This window comes from Physella acuta, unplaced genomic scaffold, assembly GCF_028476545.2.
Source record: "Physella acuta isolate Inbredline_101_S28 unplaced genomic scaffold, ASM2847654v3 ptg000103l, whole genome shotgun sequence".
NCBI lineage: Eukaryota > Metazoa > Mollusca > Gastropoda > Physidae > Physella > Physella acuta.
In genome coordinates this window covers 345,226-355,000 of record NW_026731623.1, presented here as the reverse complement: position 1 = coordinate 355,000, position 9,775 = coordinate 345,226, and positions in this window count along the sequence as shown.

The window sequence follows — 9,775 nt, the reverse complement described above, 5'->3', positions numbered from 1 at the left end:
TTAAATGAATTTGAGACTCTCAGCCCAATGAGCTGATTCATTTGTTTGCATCCATGTCATCATCATGTTTTAAACATCTAGGAACGCGGAAAAGTCTTTTGAACGTTCCGTCTTGTTGCACGTGGTCGGTGACGCCGACTGTCTTTGATTTTGTTCTTTGATGATTGTCTCATCTCGTCATCATGGAGGAGGCTGTCACATACAGTTGTAGCCCATGTATGGAAACTAACATGGATTTACATTTTTTTCTTTTGACAGCCATTTGCTATGTCTGTCTCATGGTCTGACGGCCCTTTTGATCCATGTCGCCTTGCATATAGAATGCTATACAAACAAGAGCTAAACAATACGTTACTCACAATGAAACCGCACCCAGAATAATTAAAACGCGATCACAACTTAGTCTAGATACAACATTGGCCAGGACATCCCGGCCAATGCGCGCATTGACCGGCCAATGTACAAAATACGCTGTCAAGTTTAAGTACTTCGGACTTTGGCCAGTACGTCCCGGCCAGTGCGCGCATTGGCCGGCCAATGTACGAAATACGATCTTAGTTCTAAGTTCTTCGGGCTTTGGCCAAGAGAGCCGGCCAATCCGCGCATTGGCCGGCCAATCCGGGGTTTGGCCGCACTTCGGGCTTTGACCGTAACATATATATATATATATATACAGATTTTATAAAATATAAAAGCTAAAGCCATTAGAATCTGTATGAAGATTCTAATGACAAATGACAAAAGCTTATCGAGAGAGAGAGAGAGAGAGAGAGACGGCTGCTGTGGGTCGGTGCTAATCAATTAAAAACCTCCCAGATAGTGAGAGGGGGGAGAGACATTTCTAAACAGTTAAAATTATCATGACTTAACTCCCATCAAAACAATAAACTCCTTGTGCATTTACCCCCCCCCCCCCCCCCCCCCCCAGAATAAAATTTCCCCTTAAAGAAAACAATTAGGGTTTGATTTCGAGAAAAGGTTAAGTTTTAGGTCACTATGAGATTTTAGTATAGTAAGATAAATATGTTTAGAGCAGTATTATGGAAAGCCTTATGTTTTAGGAGAGTATTAAGGATAGGATTAGGTTTTAGAAGAGTATTAGAGATAGGGTTAGGATTTAGGAGAGTATTAGGGTTAGGATTTAGGAGAGTATTAGGGTTAGGATTTAGGAGAGTATTAGGATTTAGGAGAGTATTAGGGTTAGGATTTAGGAGAGTATTAGGGTTAGGATTTAGGAGAGTATTAGGGTTAGGATTTAGGAGAGTATTAGGGTTAGGATTTAGGAGAGTATTAGGGTTAGGATTTAGGAGAGTATTAGGGTTAGGATTTAGGAGAGTATTAGGGTTAGGATTTAGGAGAGTATTAGGGTTAGGATTTAGGAGAGTATTAGGGTTAGGATTTAGGAGAGTATTAGGGTTAGGATTTAGGAGAGTATTAGGGTTAGGATTTAGGAGAGTATTAGGAAAAACATGGAAGGCCAAAGGAGACGTTGAGGATCACAAGAAAGAAAATACTGACAAAGGCAGGACTATCTTGCCAAGAAAGTTGTCAGTGACTTGCAAAAGTGGGGAGTGCTTTCTGTAAAGGTTTTAGGAACAAGAAGGAAACGAAGATGATTATGGAAATTGTTAGGTAGTAGGATATGGGAAAAGATAGATACAGATGAAATGTGTATTTTAAAGAGGTGAATTTATTGTTTTTAGTTGGGCGGGGAGGACTGGTGGGCAATTGATTTGTGTTTCTACAAAGCATGGAAATAAAATACACTTGAGCATGTTTTCTCTTTAGAATTGGCTACAATCATGTTAATAATTGACTACAATCATGTTAATATTTATAAATGAGGACTATTCACAAGCATAATCTAAACATAATAATAATTATATTAATGCTAATATTTATTTATGACGACAACTCGCATGCATTTAATAAGCCTAGTATTTCCTGTAATATTTCAAGCGAAATTTTCAACTATGGTTTATGGCTTGAGCTGCTAATTATTTTTTTTTAACTCTGTTTAGAATAGACAATGTTATTCCATTTGATATTGACATTTAGGAAGCGGCGAACTCTTCTAGCATAGGATTGCTCTGTGATATAATGTTAAGGAAATAGTTAGATCCTTATTATTAGTTTCCATAGCAACCATTTGTTTCGAATGTTTGATATCATTATGTTTTGAAAATTTTTGTTGTGAATTTCATTTTGTAAATATCCTAATTGCATTTACCCAGTTTGTATTATCGTATTCAGTTTGAATGATGCAGTTTGTATTATCGTATCCAATTTGAATGATGCAGTTTGTATTATCTTATCCAATTTGAATGATGCAGTTTGTATTATCTTATCCAATTTGAATGATGCAGTTTGTATTATCTTATCCATTTTGAATGATGCAGTTTGTATTATCGTATCCAATTTGAATGATGCAGTTTGTATTATCGTATCCAATTTGAATGATGCAGTTTGTATTATCTTATCCAATTTGAATGATGCAGTTTGTATTATCCGAGTTGTGTATGGTTATCTTATTGTCTTGTCAGTCCACCGCTAAATTCCAACATTTCCAAAGAGAAGTAAACAATAAGTGTTATGGGTGTTACCTGATTTTTTTTCCTTCTAAACCGTAGGTTTAGCTAAACGTTATACTTTTTGTCATTTTGGTAATTCTGGAATTTTGACCTGATCACGACTCATAAGACTAAACAAATCAACTTTTTTTAAAACTCCTAAGATATTCTAAATCAATAAACTGCTAGTGTTGTGAGTGGGGTTGTTTGTGTTGTGAGTGGGGTTGTTTGTGTTGTGAGTGGGGGTTGCTAGTGTTGTGAGTGGGGTTGTTTGTGTTGTGAGTGGGGTTGTTTGTGTTGTGAGTGGGGGTTGCTAGTGTTGTGAGTGGGGGTTGCTAGTGTTGTGAGTGGGGGTTGCTAGTGTTGTGAGTGGGGTTGTTTGTGTTGTGAGTGGGGGTTGCTAGTGTTGTGAGTGGGGTTGCTTGTGTTGTGAGTGGGGTTGCTTGTGTTGTGAGTGGGGTTGTTTGTGTTGTGAGTGGGGTTGTTTGTGTTGTGAGTGGGGTTGTTTGTGTTGTGAGTGGGGGTTGCTAGTGTTGTGAGTGGGGTTGTTTGCGTTGTGAGTGGGGGTTGCTAGTGTTGTGAGTGGGGGTTGCTAGTGTTGTGAGTGGGGTTGTTTGTGTTGTGAGTGGGGGTTGCTAGTGTTGTTAGTGGGGTTGTTTGTGTTGTGAGTGGGGGTTGCTAGTGTTGTGAGTGGGGGTTGCTAGTGTTGTGAGTGGGGGTTGTTTGTGTTGTGAGTGGGGTTGTGATGGGCTGGCCTACACAGCGTGCATGATGTCACCTTAGTAAACCATTGTTTGTCCTTATATGTCCTGACAAAATACACGTTAAGATGCAGTTACTGGTAATAGCCTCTTTAATGGCTTAAAATCAAAATCACAATTATGTCAGTTATGTCATGGAGATGTTTGTAGTTAGAAATTAAATTTCGAGTATCTTTCAATCACTGTGGGAAAGACTTCAAAAGTAGTACTGATGGCATGATTGGGTTGAAACTGTGTAGCTTCTTCATACATCAATACAAACCAAGTATATTTCTCTCAGTTAAGTTTACGGCGGTGTTGGGTAACTAGGGGGTGGGGGGTTTGTCTTATCCAGTTAACTTTAACTCCTATTAAACCAAAGCTCTGTTGGGCAGCTTATGGGTACACACACAAAAACACAGCCAATGTCTTTCGTCCAGAACAGCACATAACGAGCCTAACTACACACACCCTTCCAAGATTAAAAAAAAAGACGCCTTCACAATCACATGGTCACTTTTGAGCAAAAAATAACAATAATGTTAGGCGACAAGATTCCTTCCCCTAGGGTTAGGCGACAAGATGTCTTTCCCCCAGGGTTAGTGTTAGGCAACAAGATGTCCTTCCCCCAGGGTTAGTGTTAGGCGACAAGATGTCTTTCCCCCAGGGTTAGGCAACAAGATGTCCTTCCCCTAGGGTTAGTGTTAGGCAACAAGATGTCTTTCCCCTAGTGTTAGGCAACAAGATGTCCTTCCCCCAGGGTTAGTGTTAGGCAACAAGATGTCCTTCCCCCAGGGTTAGTGTTAGGCAACAAGATGTCTTTCCCCTAGTGTTAGGCAACAAGATGTCCTTCCCCCAGGGTTAGTGTTAGGCAACAAGATGTCTTTCCCCCAGGGTTAGTGTTAGGCAACAAGATGTCTTTCCCCTAGGGTTAGTGTTAGGCGACAAGATGTCTTTCCCCCAGGGTTAGTGTTAGGCGACAAGATGTCTTTCCCCCAGGGTTAGTGTTAGGCGACAAGATGTCTTTCCCTTAGTGTTAGGCAACAAGATGTCCTTCCCCCAGGGTTAGGCAACAAGATGTCCTTCCCCCAGGGTTAGGCAACAAGATGTCCTTCCCCTAGGGTTAGTGTTAGGCGACAAGATGTCCTTCCCTTAGTGTTAGGCGACAAGATGTCCTTCCCCCAGGGTTAGTGTTAGGCGACAAGATGTCTTTCCCCTAGGGTTAGTGTTAGGCGACAAGATGTCTTTCCCCCAGGGTTAGTGTTAGGCGACAAGATGTCCTTCCCCCAGGGTTAGTGTTAGGCCACAAGATGTCCTTCCCCCAGGGTTAGTGTTAGGTAACAAGATGTCCTTCCCTTAGGATTAGGCAACAAGATGTCTTTCCCTTAGGATTAGGCAACAAGATGTCTTTCCCTTAGGGTTAGGGTTAGGCAACAAGATGTCTTTCCCTTAGTGTTAGGCAACAAGATGTCTTTCCCCCAGGGTTAGTGTTAGGCGACAAGATGTCCTTCCCTTAGGATTAGGCAACAAGATGTCTTTCCCTTAGTGTTAGGCAACAAGATGTCTTTCCCTTAGGGTTAGGCAACAAGATGTCCTTCCCTTAGTGTTAGGCAACAAGATGTCTTTCCCCCAGGGTTAGGGTTAGGCAACAAGATGTCCTTCCCTTAGTGTTAGGCAACAAGATGTCTTTCCCCTAACGTTGTGAGGCGAACACCTCATGCCCATACCTCTGTATAGAGACGACTGGCCGAAGTTTGGCTCCACGTGTCACGTGACTATCCTTTTATTCGTGACAAATAAATCCTTCCATACACAAATCATTTGAATAGCACAAACAGCTCCTTCACTTGACGATACAATAGTAGGCTACATGCGGTGAATGGTTAATGTGATGTACAGTTTATGTGAAGCACATGTGATATGAAGGATATCTGTCCAGGATTGGTTCTATAGTAACATCAAGAATGATTCAGGTCAAGCTAGTACCTAGAGTTACCCAGCACAATGATGGCCGTGGTTCATTACGGCGACGCAATAAACTATACCTTTCGGGGATAGGAGTGTGGTTTATTTCACCATTCAAGCTTTCAGCAAATAAAAATTACATGTGACCTTAGGTAATGACAACTTCCTTTTGCCGATGTTAGATTTGATTTAAATAGTAAATGTATAGCCTCGATATTATCATGCCATCTTCATTAATAAATATTCTCCAGAAATCAATTCATTATATCTTCCGTTGACTTAGTCCTTACGCTGTATATATATATATATATATATATATATATATATATATATATATATACATATATATATATATATATATATATATATATATATATATATATATATATATATATATATATATATATATATATATATATATATATATATACACATATATATATACATATATATATAATATAAAGTTCAATTCTGTATATTGTTTGTATGTAAAATGTTTGTCGTGGATTACAAAGGAATATAGGAAAAAACGAAAACAATACTTCTATGGATTCAAGTGTTAGATTATTAAAGTACTCAGGGTCTAAATTTATGAGTTTAAAAATTAATATTGAATGTCTTTAAAAACAATTTTCATTTTACATACTTAGAATAATAATTTTCAATTACGAACATTACATAAAATTAAAATAAAAGGGTATCAACGTTTATAAAATTTCTAAAATTGTGTCTGAAATGTATTTGCATTTTGTCCTTTAGCGCTCATTACGTCCCTTGATTTGTAATACACAGTTACTTCCCTTTAAAAAACCCATTAAATCGGGGAAGAAAGGATTTACTTTTTAATACTTCGTTTTGGTGTTAGGAAAAAAAAATTACATAATTAGCGGGGATTGATTAAGTGCAATGTAGTTGGTATTTTTAATACTGCCTTTTATTTATTCTATACACCGAACGTACTGTTTACTAATTCTTTTTTTTAAATCAATAACAGTTAATAAGCCAGGTCCTACAAATCCTTTATGTTTATTTCTTTCCATTTACGAATAAGCTTGGAGTATTATAATTTTGTTCACTAAATTAAAACAGGCGCGTCCGCCGGCGCCCCTGCACGGTTCGATTTGGCGTCCTGGGCTATCATGTGAGCGCTATGGTGCATAATTTCGCTTTAAACATTGCGATAGACTATGGATAAGAAAGGTTACTAGTCTTTAAGTGAATCAAATCCGGGCGTCCTCCGGCAGCCCGACAGGGTGCTATTTGGCGCCCTGGGCCTTCCCGTGTTTGCTATGGTACCTACGTTCGCGTGAGTTAAAAAGACTATGAATAAGTTGGTAACTATAGTCGTTTACTAAGTTGAATCAGGCGGTTACGTCGCACGTCGTCATGGTGCGATTTGGCACCCCGGGCTAGACTGTGGACACCTTGAGTTTATCTTTGTGTTTGTGTTTTCTTTGTGTTTGAGTTTGGATTTGTTTTCATTTGCTTTTTACTTTCTCGTATATACGAAGTATAGAGAAAGTCTTGTAATCGTGCAAAAAAAAAAAATCGAGATTTTTGCAAATCTCGACGTTTTGCATCTCACTGATACGGAAAAACATAATTTTGCAATCTTGTCCGTATGTCTGTGTGTCTGTGTGTGTGTCTGTGTGTGTGTGTGTCCGTGTGTAAACACGATAACTTGAGTACCGTTACAGCTAGGTTGATGAAATTTCATATATAAGTATTTTATCAAAATCGTAGATCCGTATCAACTTTTGAGCGATTTCTGACAACCGGAAGTGGTACTTTTTCTACTTTGAATTTTTCAAAAGCCTATAACTTGAGTACTATTTCAGATAGATAAATAAAATTTCACATGTAAGTAAAAGATCTAATTCTCTACCTTCTGTTAAATTTTGAGTAATTTCCGTTGACCGGAAGTAGTAATTTACGCTACTTCCGATTTCTCAAAAAACTAATGTAAATTTTTAAAGTAATAATAATATTGCGCACTATTATGCGCTTTTTTATTTCGCGTTCACTTGGTGTGCAATTAATTTGTCTACGAGATTTTATTCTATTTTTAAAACTTTAAGTATTTAAAATGGATTAAAAATCATGTCTATAGCCCGAGTTCCCATCCCCTGTTATTTTATATAAGAATATTCGAGAAAGTTTAGGGGAGATCACTCCCGGTTTATTTTCTTTGCGTTTGTGTTTTCTTTGTGTTTGAGTTTGGATTTGTTTTCGTTTGCTTTTTTTCTTTGCGTTTGTGTTTTCTTTGTGTTTGAGTTTGGGTTTGTGGTTGTGTTTGGATTTGGGTTTGTTTTCGTTTGCTTTTTTTCTTTGCGTTTGTGTTTTCTTTGTGTTTGTTTTTGTTTGTATTTGTGTAGATAATATATATATATATATATATATATATATATATATATATATATATATATATATATATATATATATATATATATATATATATATATATATATATATATATATATATATATATAAGTGTGAATATCAAATCTACATTTACACAACTCAGAATTCACACATTTAAATGCCATTCCTTCTAGTCCTAACTTAAATACTTGCACTGCCTAAGTAATTTCAGAATCACAAGTGTAAACGTTGTTCTTCCGAGTCCTAATTTCACTTGTACTGCTAGGTAATCTCAAAATCAAAAACGTAAGTGTCATCGTCTCTAGTTCTAACTTTACTACCTGCACTCCTATGTAATCTCAGAATCACACGGGTAAATGTTATCATCACTAGTTCTGATTCCACTAAGCAAACACGGTTTGAATCCTTCTATGAATACACATCCGTACTCACAACAATCTAGCTTGACAGGAACTGGAATAACACATTTAGCCACTGGCGCAAGCATCGGGCCACAAAGATAATGGCCACTGGAACGAACAACATATCTACACGGCAGACGTTTGGCCACTGGTACAACATTGGCCACATGTATAAACATAGGTCACATATGTAAATATCTGGAACAAAACACATATGTACAGGAACAAAACATCGGCTGGGCCAATAAACCAGCCTTAGTGGCCAGCCTTAGTGGCCAGCCATAAGGCTGCCACCATTCGAGGCCTAGACCATCGTGTCTAGCCTCAGCTATGTGTCTGTGAGAGAGAGACCTCTACATATCCGCCCTTCCTCATATATAGGCTAGTCTAACCCTCCCTTATCATCCCCATAGAGCCCTAGGATCCGAGTTGGGCTCCGTACCATCTCTCGACGTTCGAGATAACACCGGTCACTATGCACCCATGCTTTGCACACCCGATAATTGACCGCTATGGATCTTCCCGTAGTCTCAGGGCTAACGATCGTGTCACACTTCGCTCGAGCTAACGGCACTCCCGCCGCGTTTCTCGCCTGAACAACTGACCGACACAGGCCCCTACGCTGCTCGCGTCTAATTCTCCGGCCCAGGCGATAATAAGTCCCTAAGGTCATCGGAATAGCTTCTGACGTCCACCTGCAGATCATGAGTCATGATCCAACCGTGACGTCCAGCGGCATGCCCGGACTTAACTTTAGACATAAATCACCGCAGGTGTCTTCCCAGCATTACGTGTCACTCATGCACCTGCACAGAGCTCGCAAGTCTTAACGACCAGAGCGAGCCGATAACATTTAATTAAATTTTAGATTTCCCCGGCCTGCTCGTCCCCAACATCTTAGATTAACCCCTTGGGTTTCTGTTACTAGTCCTAGTCACCTTAGCCCCTTTAATAAGCACCCAAGTTACCATTTTACTTAAAAATAAACAATATAGTACCAGCCAATTTCGATTTTCAACAGCCCACCTGCCAATAGGGTTCCATTTTATAGAAAAATAAACCGGGAGTGATCTCCGGTAAACTTTTGATAGAAGGCACGGCTCCCGGTCAAAAACCCCCTGGACAACCCCCCCCCCCCCCCGACATAAACCCCCTGGACATAAACCCCCCGACATAAACCCCCTGGACATAAACCCCCCGACATTAACCCCCTGGACAAAAACCCCCCGCGACATAAACCCCCTGGACAAAAACCCCCCGCGATATAAACCCCCTGGACAAAAACCCCCCGCGACAAAAAAACCCCAATTGAGTTTTATAATATAAGGAAAAACCAAAGATGATGAGAAACAAAATTAATATAAAAATACAAAACAAACATTAGGAAAAAAACTTTTATTTTTATTATAACTTTAAAAAGACAGCTTGTGAGCGATGCCTCGCAAATACTCAATAATGGTGGACTCATTAAATTTTTTAACAACAGTTAAAATTCGAGAGCTGCTATCAATATATTTTTTTTTCTGTTTTGGTAAACAGTGACCTGAATTAATCTGTGTACAATAAACCTCTTGGAGAGATTGTTCCTTTTTAATAAAGTCAATAAATTTCCAAATATTTGGCTGGCAACATCCCATATGCGACTGAAAACTTCTGTGCCAGCCTTCAACTGAGTTGTTTGTTTTTGGCATATGGTCTTCTGCACGTGTGTGCATGT